This window comes from Phoca vitulina, unplaced genomic scaffold, assembly GCF_004348235.1.
Source record: "Phoca vitulina isolate PV1807 unplaced genomic scaffold, GSC_HSeal_1.0 scaffold23, whole genome shotgun sequence".
Lineage (NCBI taxonomy): Eukaryota > Metazoa > Chordata > Mammalia > Carnivora > Phocidae > Phoca > Phoca vitulina.
Window position 1 is genome coordinate 1,728,684 of NW_022589726.1, and position 12,799 is coordinate 1,741,482.

Here is a 12,799-nt window from a genome sequence, read left to right on the forward strand (position 1 = left end):
AGAGAGAGAAAGGAAGGAAGGAAGGAAGGAAGGAAGGAAGGAAGGGAGGAAGGAAGGAAGGAAAGGAGGGAGGAAGGAAAACTGGGAAATGCAATCCCTGCTAGGTCATTGCCTTGGCAAGTCCACACTATGGAAAGGGGAACATGAAATTTGATGGACAGGTTAACATTTCTGCCACCTCAACCATGTTATGGATTTAAGTGTTTATCATAAAACAATGGAAACATTCTTAAGGAAAAATATACCAAAAGTAGGGAGTGGTGTAAATCACTTTAACTGACATATAAGGTACAAATTGGTTATAGAAAATAGTGTATTTAAAAATAAACTGAGTCAAGAGTTAAATGGTGGTTGAAGTGGAAATAAAATATCATTAGATTCAAGAGTTTTTAGTGTTGAGCACTGGGTATTATATGTAAGTGATGAATCACTAAATTCTACTACTGAAACTAATGTTACACTATATGTTAACAAACTAGAATTTAAATTGAAACTTGAGACATAAAATTATCAAATTAGAAAGTTTTAAGAGTTTTTAGAAGATAAGTGGGCTTTAGGGGCGCCTGGGTGGCTCAGTCGGTTAAGCGGCTGCCTTCGGCTCAGGTCATGATCCTGGGGTCCTGGGATCGAGCCCCACGTCCGGCTCCCTGCTCAGTGGAGAGCCTGCTTCTCCCTCTCCCTCTGCCTGCCACTCTGCCTACTTGTGCTCTCTCTCTATCTCTCTGTCAAATAAATAAATAAAATCTTTAAAAAAAAAAAAAAAGAAGAAGAAGATAAGTGGGCTTTAGTAGAATAAATGAGACATGAAGAAGAAAAAATTATTACAAATGAATTCTAGGCTCTGGCCTATATTACTGTATGAATAGCATTTCTATTCGCTGTCATAAGAAATATGGAAAGAGGACCATACTTTTTAGGGGCTGTATGTGGATATTGTAAATTTGTCTATGTTATACACCCATATTGAAAAGTCACTTTCATACCTTTGCTTGGCAGACTCTTTATATTTGAAGATATTAATTAAAGTGTTTCTGTTAGGATATTAGAATATCAATAAATGACACTCATCTCCTCAATTCTCAAATTCAGAACTAACTCATAGACTAGAGAGTCAGACAGATGGAAATCAGATTTACTTTCATTACTGTTAAAGGTAATTAGAAATATGACTTGAGCCTGAAGACAAATTTGGTTTGCTACTTCTGCATCCCAGAACTGAACTTACCCCCTCGGACATACACGGTGCACAATCATAGGCTTCTCTGTATGGTCTTATCCTACAAAATGTCAAGGCATGGAAGAGCAAAGAATGCCTTCTTTTTGTATGTGAACTGTACTGCTGAATTTCTTCTGCCAGACTAAGATAAGTCAATCCTATTTCCATGGGGAGGTATGAATAAGAAGAGAGGTGTGAGTAAAAAGTCAGAGATAGGCCAGAGCAGCACTGTTGCAACTCTACTTATCAGGAAATATGAGGAGTCAAGTCTATGTTCCACCTTAACAATTCCTTCATCAGAGAGGATCCTTGAGGTTTTTTTCTCCCTCAATAGTAATTTAATATTACTAAGCCCTGTTTTATTTTACTCTTAGCCCTTATTACTATTTAAAATTATTTTATGAAGGTTTTTACCTGTTTATATCCTTTTACCTTGCTGGATTTTAAACTCAAATGAGCGGCATTTCTTTTTTATTCTTGGCACATCTAGTCTTCAGATTCTAGAATAGTATCTGGAAAAAAGTAAATGCTCAATAAATATTTTCCACATAAAATAATATAGATCTAGAGCTCAGTGGGAAAGACTATAGAATGAAAAGATGAGGTCTAAGGTAGATTGTGATAATAATGGTCCCCAATTAACCATAACTTCCAGGACTCATGGTTTTTGGCATTGTGATGTCACCACTCCTCCTATTAAGAGGTAGAGTGGATTTCCACATCTTTTTGGATCTGGTTGGCCTTATGATTTGTTTTGACCAATAAAATTTGACTTTATACTATGTAAAGAAGTATAAGCAAAACTACTGAATGATGAGAGACCGTGTAGAGAAAGAGGTCTCAGAAACCCACTTAGCCCTGTTGAGTTCTGGACATGAGAATGAGGTCATCTTTTACCCTATAGATTCAGGCTTACCAGGTGAATAAAGACATGTGAGTGAACTCAGATGAGACCAGGAGAACTATCCAGCTAACCCACAGAATCATGAGAAATAATAATTATTGTTATTTTAAGGCATTAAAGTTTGAGATGGTTTGCTTTATGCATAATTGAAACAAGGGCTTAGGACCAAGTTTGAGATTTTCCAATATTCAACAGCTAGATAGCATTATTGTGTTAAGTCCCATGAAGAATTCTGAATTAGGAAACCAAATATGAGTGGTCATCATAATCTGCTATAATCCTTGAAACTAAAATCTCTCATGCCAAGAACTATATGCATTTGGGCTGTTCATTGTTATGCAATCCTATTGTGGATTCTAATGTTCTTTTTTTAAAAAACAGAATTTGAACAATCCTAAAAGTTATTGATTGAATCTCCACTACTCTCTTGAGTTATTTACTACTGTTCCAAATGTTTCCTTGATTGACTTAAGTTGAGTATATATGGCCATAATAAATGAGCAATACATAGTAAACTGAGTAGACACAAGGTTGAATGTTGCAGTCAAACAAAACTTACAGCCAATTTAACCTGACATTTGCTGATTTGCATGATCATTATTACACTGTTGGGTAATTAGGTATAAATGGTAGGGAGTTTCCCAAAAGGACTGCAATTAGTACTACCTTTATAAAATAAAATATTTCTATAATCAGCTCTGGGTCGGGAGGCTTTATGGAAAATAAGTAAGAATAAATAAGAATACCTAAATAAGAATAAATAACAAGTATTCTTTAGATATTGACTTACTGTTGTATCTAGATTTCTAAAATCAGTTTGGTTGAGTGTGAATAGGAAAAGAGCTGGTTTCAAGAGCGATATATAAAGAATGATAAGAAATTTTCTTTGCGGACCCCATGGAATGCTGCTGGATCCAAAGGGCAAATACACTCAGAGAGTAGGTCTCTTCCTCTCCAAAAGTTTTAGACATGACGTTAGCTTTCCTGTTTGTTTTGTCTGACAGATATAAACACACAGTGACACTACAAGGTGTACAGAGCAGACACTGGGATCCTACAGAGGCCAAATTGGCTGGGTTTGATCCATTACACAGTGACTTGAACTGAGCATTTACAAGCCAACTCCCCTTAAACAAGAATTTGGCTTCAGAGCCAGAGAAATAGGATACAATTTCCACAGCCAAAAGGTTGGTATGGGATAATGAAGACAAGTCTGACAGTAGATTAAGGCTTGCCAGAGCAAGTTAGGAACAAATGAGGAAGGCAGTGTATGACTTCCTATCTTGTCGAAAACATTGCAGGTATGTGGTGCATATGTGCTGGGATGGTTAAAGGTATAAGACCAAAAGCCATGTGATAGTAGAAATACAGAAAATGGAATGAGATGAGAGTGTTATAGTAATAACAAATGATAGGCCTTGGAAATTATTAAATGTGAAAGGAAAGAGAGTGAAAAACTCTGCTAGGGTTCCAAAATGCCAAATATATGACAAAAATAATAGTGGTTTGTAAATAGAAAGAGAGAACACAAGAAGAAGAAAAAGATTTGAGGGAAGAAGATAAGGAAATTCAGCTTGTCATGTTGTATTGGAAGTGATATCAGGGCATGCAGGACAAATTTCCATAAATTCTTGTGAGTAAATATGGGTTGGAGTTAAAGAAGAGGCTCACAAGTAGAGATGCAAATTTAAGGATTTTTTTGTATAGGAGTGATAATTGGAAGTTATGGAAGTAGATGAAAAGAGAAGAGGGCTAAGGATAAAAATTGAAAAAAAAAAAAAAAAGGCAGTGAGGATGTGGTTGGAGAATCAGAAGAATCATGAAAATATATTGTTACAGACCCCAAAGGGTAAGACTATTCAAGTGTTAACTGCTAACCACCCAACTTCAAGATGTAAATGTCTTAGATTTTTCTTGCTAAACACCAGAATCTCAATCACTGTTGCACTTAATTGGTTAATACAACTTACTATGCAGATCAAATGGCTTATTTGTTTCCTCTGCAATTATTGTGTTAAATAAGAGTAGGAAACATCTCTGTATTTGACTAGCAAAGTGCTGATTTGCTTTTCCTTCAGTCAATATTAATTTTTTTGTTCCTCTTTGTATTTTCTATCATCCAATTACATCTGTAGTAATCTGTAAAATATGGCTCAATGGGGAACAGTAATTGTACTATTATTTGATTCCCTTTCCTTTATGATTCTCTGGTGAGTCTTATTGGGAAGAACCTAGCAACACTGTGCATATTACTAATATATTGCTTGTCTTGTGCCTTCCCTTGGTGTCTCTGAAATCATAGCTCAAATGTTAAAAGAAATTTCTGTATTTTAATAGGATGCTCTTGTCTACAAACTCAATATCAACTCAATTATGTATTCTAAAAGCTATTTACAGTTTTAAACTTAATGCAAATCAGGAAATTTAATTTAAAGCCTGCAAGTTACTTAATAGTAACAAGAATTTTGTAAATAGAAGATGACTTTTTCATCTAATAGATATGAATTACCCATCATTTTAAATTTATGCTAATTCTAATAACAGTGTTATACCATGAAAATGAACTTGGAACTGATGAACATTATCATTGGAGGCATCAAGAAAATTGGTTGTTAACTTCTTACACAGTTGAAATGCCTTTTATTATTGCCATGGCTGTTTCACCCCCCACCACCACCACCAAAATCATCCATATTCCAGCAATGAACCGTTTTAATGATTTTATATAAAAATTCAACCAATGAAAAAGAAAGATTATTCCTAAATTTAGTTAATCAGTCTCCATCCTAGAAATATTAAGTAGAGAATGAAACTGAAGAAATCACAGAGGCACTTTTATTTTTATTATAAGAATCTCTTTTCTAATTACAGATATAGATAGATATACAGATAAATACAGACATATATATAGATATATATGTATGTATGTATATATATATAGATATGTATGTATGTATATATATATACATATATATGTATATATATACACATATATATATCTGAGAGGCTGAGAAAAAGAGAATATTTCTAATGTTGAGATTTTATAGTAAATGTGGGAAAGTAATGTATTATTTTATTATTTTATTCAAAGCCCTGCGCATGTTTAAAGTGATTAATTTCTATTCCACTTCAGTTCTTTTCTCTGTATGACCCTTTCCCTTTTGTGTCTGTATGAACTCACATATGCCCAAATATGATATATTTGCTCAGTGACTTCATATTTGACAGACTGGCCAGAGAAATGTGTTGGGAAGATCACTGCCTTTTACAAGGATGAAGATCTTTATGCCTCAGGTAACTGGTTTGATTTGAATTTGAGTATGTCCAGGATTTTTATTATTGTGATATTTGCTACACTAAACTATTTGGTAAAATGAGAGGAGGAAAAAAATAGGCACAATAACTGAAAATGAAAAAAAAAAAGGTTAAATAACTGTTAGAAACACTTAGCTATTTATAGAACTAGATTGGAGTAAGAATCCTACTTCTGAAATATATCCAGAGACCATGTGTTTCCCTTCTTCCCTTCTTGGTATCTCTTTCTCTGTCTCTTTCTCTGTCTGTCTCTCTCTGTTCAGTAGGACTGGATGAAAGAATTGCATCCTTGTCTCCCCCAAATAAGAAACAACAAGGAAAACTTTCACTAAATATTTTTAGAATGATGATTTCTTAGCCAAATTTTGATATATTAGGTAGTAGAGGGCTTCTTTGCTCAATTATTAACTCATTAAAAAAATAATAAAAACATGGAGTTGGTGTCAAAGAATTAAAAGTCCTTTTTACTAAATATGCTATAGAAAATTAATATATTTGTACAATTATTAAGGAGAACTTCTATTTTGATGACAAAGTTGGAGACAAGTAGACAGAAGAAATCTGTAATTCTGCAAAAATATACTTAAATGAAAGAATATGCAGATAGAACCGTCTTATGTAGTGAGCTTCCAAGTGTAGCATAATTTGCTTACTCTCCAATGAAACTCCAGTGTAATGAAGCAGGGGAGCAGGATAATGCCAAGGAGCACTGGGGAGGAGGTCTCCAGTCAGGTCTACTTTGAACTGGGAAATCTGCATGTTCGCCATTCTCAAGAGGATACCATAGGAAAATAGAGAGCACACGCTGATGCCAGAGGTTTTCTCCTACAACACTGGGTGATGTTAAACTGAGTAGGTTTTCTGTTCAGATCCTGATACTTAGGAGATAAGCTCTAAGCCAGAAAGATCAAGACTACCTATTCAGTTCTCTGATCTGCCATGGACACAAGTTTAGAAGGTAATCTATACTCTGTGAAAGGATAGCGAGTGTCTATTTACAAACTGTTTATCAAATTCTCAGTGGTGTGTGTGTATGTGTGTGTCACTATTTACAAGTTACTCCTAAAGAAATTTCTAAAACGATCAGCAGTACGTAATGCTAAGACAGCTTTGAGGGAACTCAAAGAATTCCCTGCTTTCATTTTACAGTGTTGAGGAGCAAGGATTCTTATACACTTCAAGGGTCCTTCTAGCTGGACTAAGACTGAAATTGACATGAGACAGATTAACAGGAGAAAATAAAATTTAATGGTGTACATACAAGAAATCCACGTGGACATGAGAATTCCAAAGACAGTGAGACAAAATGAGGTGTATATGTCATCCTGAACTAAGAAGAAGGGACTATGGGTCTAGGCCTTCAGAGGAAAGGAATGTACTTCACAGGGCAATAAGAAGACCAGATGTTTGGTAATTAGAAGTTTGCCCTGCCATACAAATGGGTCACTCAGATAAAATTTATCTCTGCTAATAACCCTTATTCTGGGGAAGACCCCCAATTTAGATTCTTCTATATAGTTAAGGGAGGGGCAAAACTTTCTCTGGAGCCCACATGGTCTCAGTTGCCTTCAGCTCAGAATAATCTTCAGGACAAAGTGGCTCATCTTGGGGTGGCCTGCCTTCAGCCAAATGAGAGAAAGCCAAAAATAAATTAAATGAAATGAAAGCCAAATGAAAAGTAAATTGAAGCCAAGTGAAAGAAAGGCATTCCCTCACTACAATATACCTGGGGGCTTTAGAATAACCACAGTTTCACTCTCCTGTTACACTTTTAGTTTGGGTTTAAAATACTGACCTTGATGGTGGAAGACTAAAACATTAATAAAGCACACACAAATTAATGAGTAAGCCACTGAAGGCAACCAATGCCATTTGAAATAAATAGTTCACTAAAATGAGCTCTTTAACAAATATCTAGGGGCAGATGGGGACTTTACTTTTGTTAATAGCATATGCCTCTTTATAGGTTACACTCAAGATAGTTTTGTTACCCACCATAAAATTCCATACAAATGCCTGAAAATAACAGATGGTTTTTTAAACAAACATATTTCCCACTGTATCATCAGCATAAAGTTAGATACAGATTGCTTATTTTTGCTCTGACGCAGCTTCAGTGAACTCATCATTAGCACATCTTTGTTAAAATCAGTTTTAATAATAACTCAACTGTATCTTCAGAGTGTAATGTCAGAGGTAAAAATGTTGTGGCTAAAAAAAAAAGCATTAATAAGCCAATTATTTTTCTTCATTTTGTCAAATTTTAAATATAAATCCTGTTTTGACTAATGCAGCAATTAAATTTGTTCAAATTGTAATCCAGATACAAAGGTACATTAGCATAAATGTGCTTCTCTTTGCTCACCCTAACAAAGAAAAGTACTATCTAAATGTTAAAGAGTGAAATGTAACTCAAAATTCCTTGGAGACTATCCTGTTCTGACTGGGAAGTCTCTAGCTCTTCAGTTATTTGGGAGTTCAACAGTGTACTCTCTAGCTGAACCTATAACACTTAAACCGTAAATGCCACTTTTTTATATCATGTTTTCCCTGTGATAACTATCACTAAACTATGGATCTTTTCTTTTTCTTTTTTTAAATATTTATTTATTTATTTTAGCAGGAGAGAGACAGCACACAGGGTGGGGGTGAGGGGCAGAGGAAGAGGGAGAGTCTCAAGCAGACTCGCCGCTGAGCGCAGAGCCCCAAGCAGGGCTCAGTCTCACAACCCTGAGATCAGGATCTGAGCCAAACCAAGAATCAGAGGCTCAACTGACTGTGCCACCTAGGTGTCCCCCTTTTTTAATAAAAAGGCATTTTTAAATTAAAAAATAAACAGAAGTCTCAACATTTCTAATCTATGGAGGCAGTGTTAGGAAATATGGCACAGACAATGACTCCTGAGACATGAGTCAGCAATATGTATTTCCAAGGGATTCATTTTATTTTATTTTATTTTATTTTATTTTATTTTATTTTATTTTTCAAGGGATTCATTTTAAACTCAGGACTATTAATTGGGTAGAGTAGATGGAAACCAAACTTTCACATCACTTGCCTTGAGAGTACATGGGGAATCAATGTTTTGGGGTAAGGTAGACTTATGAAAAAGTAGTATATAAACTTACTAAATATTAGTATAAATGATTTTACATTGCATAATATGAAATATAAGCATATAAAATATTAACATATTCGTAAGCATGGACGAAAAAGCATAATAATGTACTTACAGATTTTGTAAAACCCAAAGAATGCTTAACAAATATATAGATTATATAAACTATTCATAATTTTAACTAATTAAATGTATATATATCTTGAGAACTTACTATATTCAAAGTCCTATGCTATGACAAAGTATATAGCAATGGGTGGAAGAGAAAAGATTCTTGCTTTTATAGATTTTAGAGTTTTTAACAACATTTAGCTGTTGCAAGAAATTTATGCTCTAAACTAATGACAAAATTAATATAATTTGAATGATTTGATATACCTTATGTTTTGATGTCTAAGAGAATACTATATTCCTTTAGAAAGAAACAAGAATATTTTTTTACTTATGGTAAAATAAAATTTAGTGTCTTTTTTTTAATTTTTTATTTATTTATTTGACAGAGAGAGACACAGCGAGAGAGGGAACACAAGCAGGGGGAAGTGGAAGAGGGAGAAGCAGGCTTCCCGCTGAGCAGGGAGCCCGATGTGGGGCTCGATCCCAGGACCCTGGGATCATGACCTGAGCCGAAGGCAGATGCTTAACGACTGAGCCACTCAGGCGCCCCTAAAATTTAGAGTCTTAACCATTTTAAGAATTAATTCAGGGGTATTAAGTACATCTGTATCATTGTATCCTTCACCACCATCTGTCTCCAGAAATCTTTTTATCTTCAAAATCAAAATTCTATACCTATTCCTCCTCCCCCAGGCCCTGGCAACCACCATTCTATTTTACATTATTTTAACTACTCTAGATATATCAAAAAGTGGAATTATACATTATTTTCATTTTGTGACAGGCTTATTTAACTTAACATAATGTTCTCAAATTTCATCCACATTATAGTATGTCAGCATTTTCTTCCTTTTTAAGACAGTAAGATTCCATTGTATGTATATGCTACATTGTGGCTTATTCATTTACCTGTAGATGGACACCTGGGTTGATTCCACATTTTAGCTACTGAGATAATGTTCCTGTGAACATAAGTATACATATCTTATACATATACATAAGTATACATATCTCTTCAAGACCCTACTTTTAATTCTTCTGGCTATATAGCCAGAAGTAGAATTGCTGAACCATATAGTAATTCTATTTTTATTTTTTTGAGCAATTGCCATACTACTTTCCATTTTTCCACAGCAGATTTAACATTTTACAGTCCCACCAACTGTACACAAGGGTTCGTTTTTCCACATCCTCAGCAACACTTGTTCTTTTCTTTGTTTTTATATAGAAGTCATCCTGATGGTTATGAAGTGATATTTCATTGTGGTTTTGATTTGCATTTACCTAATTATTAATGACATTGAGAATTTTTTCATGTGTTTTTTAGATAGTCATATATTTTCTTTGAAGAACTGTCTATTCAAGTCTTTTTGAATCAGGTTGGTTGATTTTTTGTTCAGTGTTTTTAGTTATCTATATATCCTAGATATTAATCTTTTTTTAGATATATGAATTTCAAATAAGTTCTCCCATTCTGTAGGTTGCCTTTTAGCTCAGTTGATAATATGCTTTGAGGCACAAAAGTTTCTAACTTTTATGAGGTCTATTTGTCTAGTTTTGTTTTTGTTGCCTATGTTTTTGGTAGCATATCCAAGAAATCATTACCAAATGCAATGTTGTGAGAATTTTGCTTTTTGTTTTATTCAAGGAGTTTCAGTTTTTAGCTCTTACATTCAAGTCTTTGATCCATTTTGAATTGATTTTTATATGGCATTAGGCAAGAATCTAACTTCATTCATTTACATGTGGAAATCTAGTTTTCCAAACACCATTTATTGAAAAAACTGTCTATTCCCCATTGAATGGTTTTGGAATCCTTGTCAAAAATCATTTGACCGTATATGGTAGGGTTTCTTTCTGGGCTCTCTATTCTATTTCATCGGTCTGTATGTCTGCCTATATCCCAGTACCACAAAATTTTGATTTCTGTAGCTTTGTAGTACATTTTGAAATCAAGAAGTGTGAGTTGTCCAACTTTCTTTTTTCAAGACTCTTAGGGCTATGTGGAGTTCTGTTTCACTCCATTTGAATTTTAAGATGAATTTTTTTTTATTTCTGCAAAAAATATCATTGAGATAAAAATGGGGATTGCAATAAATCTGTAGGTAGCCTTGGGTAGTTTTCACATCTTAATAGTAAGTCTTTTAGTCCATGAAGATGGACTATCTCTTCATAATCTATGTTTTTAATTCTTTAAGCAATGTTTTATAATTTTTATTGTACAAGTATTTCACCTACTTGGTTAAGATAATTTCTAAGTATTTTATTCTTTGTGATACCCTGTAAATGGAATTGTTTCCTTAATTTCTTTGTCAGATTGGTCTTTATTAATATATAGAAATGCAACTGATTTTTGTGTGTTGACTTTGTATCCTATTTTTCTATATTTATTAGCTCTAATTGTGTGTGTGTGTGTGTGTGTGTGTGTGTGTAATCTTTAGGCTTTTCTACATATAAGATGATATAATCTGCAAACAGAGATAATAATCTTATGTTTTGAATATTATGTTTCCAATTTGGACATCTTTTATTTCTTTGTCTTGCCTAATCTCTCTGGCTAGGACTTACAGTATTATGTTAAATACAGTGGTGAAGAGGGCATCCTTACCACGTTCCTGATCTTAAAGGAAAAGTTTTCAGTCTTTTATCATTGAATATGGTGTTCACTGTGAATTTTCAGATATGGATTTTATTATGTTGAGGTAGTTTCCCTCTATTTCTAGTTTATTGTGTTTTTATCATGAAAGGATACTGAATTTTGTCAAATGGTTTCTCTGCATCAGTTGAGATGATCATGAGTTCCCCCCCACTTCATTTTGTAAATGTGGTATATCACATTGATTGGTTTTTCATATGTTGAACCATCTTTACATTTCAGAAAATAATTCCATTTGATCATGGTGCATAATTCTTTTAACATGTTGAATTCTATTTGCTGGTATTTTTAAAGGTATTTTTGCATCAGTGTTCATAGGAGTATTGGTTTGTAGTTTTTTTTTTCTTGTAGTGTCTTTATCTAGCTTTGGTATCAGGTAATGCTGGCCTCATAGGTTCATTTAGAAAATATTCCCAATTCTTCATTTTTTTTGGAAAAGTTGGTGAAACATTGGTGATAGCTCTTTAAATATTTGGTGGAATTTATGGGTGAAGCCATCAGGCTCTGGGCTTTTTGTTGTTGTTGGGAGATTTTTGATTACCAATTTAATCTCCTTACTGGGTATGTCCATTCAGATTTTCAGTTTCTTCGTAATTTAGTCTTGATAGATTTAGTGTTTCTGGGAATGTTTCCATTTCATCTAGATTATTCAATTTGCTGGTGTACAGTTGTTCATATAGTCTCTTATACTCCTATTTATTTTTGTAGAATCAGTACTAATGTTCCCCACTTTCATATCTGATTTTAGCTATTTAGGTCTTTTTTTCTTAATCTAACCAAAATTTTCTCAATTTTGTTGATCTGTTGGGCAAACCAACTTTGATTTCATGATTTTCTCTATTATTTTTCTATTCTCTCTTTTTTAAATTTAATCTTACCCTAATCATTATTATTTCCCTCCTTCTGCTGGCTTTGTGTTTAATTTTTTCTAGTTCCTTATGTTCTAAAGATAAGTTGTTGATTTGAGATCTTTCTTCTTTTTTAATGCATTTATAGCTATAAACCTCCCTCTTAGAATAGTTTTTGCTGTGTCCTATAAATTTTGTTATGTTATGTTTTCATTCTCATTCATTTCTAAGTATTTTCTGATTTCCATTGTGATTTATTTTTTGATCCATTGGTTATATGAGAGTTTATAGTTTAATTTCCACAAATATGTGAATTTTTCAGTTGTTTTTCTGGTTTCTTTTATTTCTAACTTTATTTCATTATGGTTGGAAAAGAAGTTTATATGATATCTCTTTTTAAATCTATTGCAACCTAATTTGTGACCTAATATATGGTCTATCCTGGAAAATGTCCCATGTGCATTTTAAAATAATGCACATTCTATTGTTATTGGGTAGAATATTGTGTATGTTTCTTAAGGACTAGTTGATTTATGGTGTTTTTCAAGTCATCTATTTCCTTACTTATCTTCTCTCTGATTGTTCTGTCCTTCATTGAGAATAGGGTATTGAAGCTTCCAAGTATTTT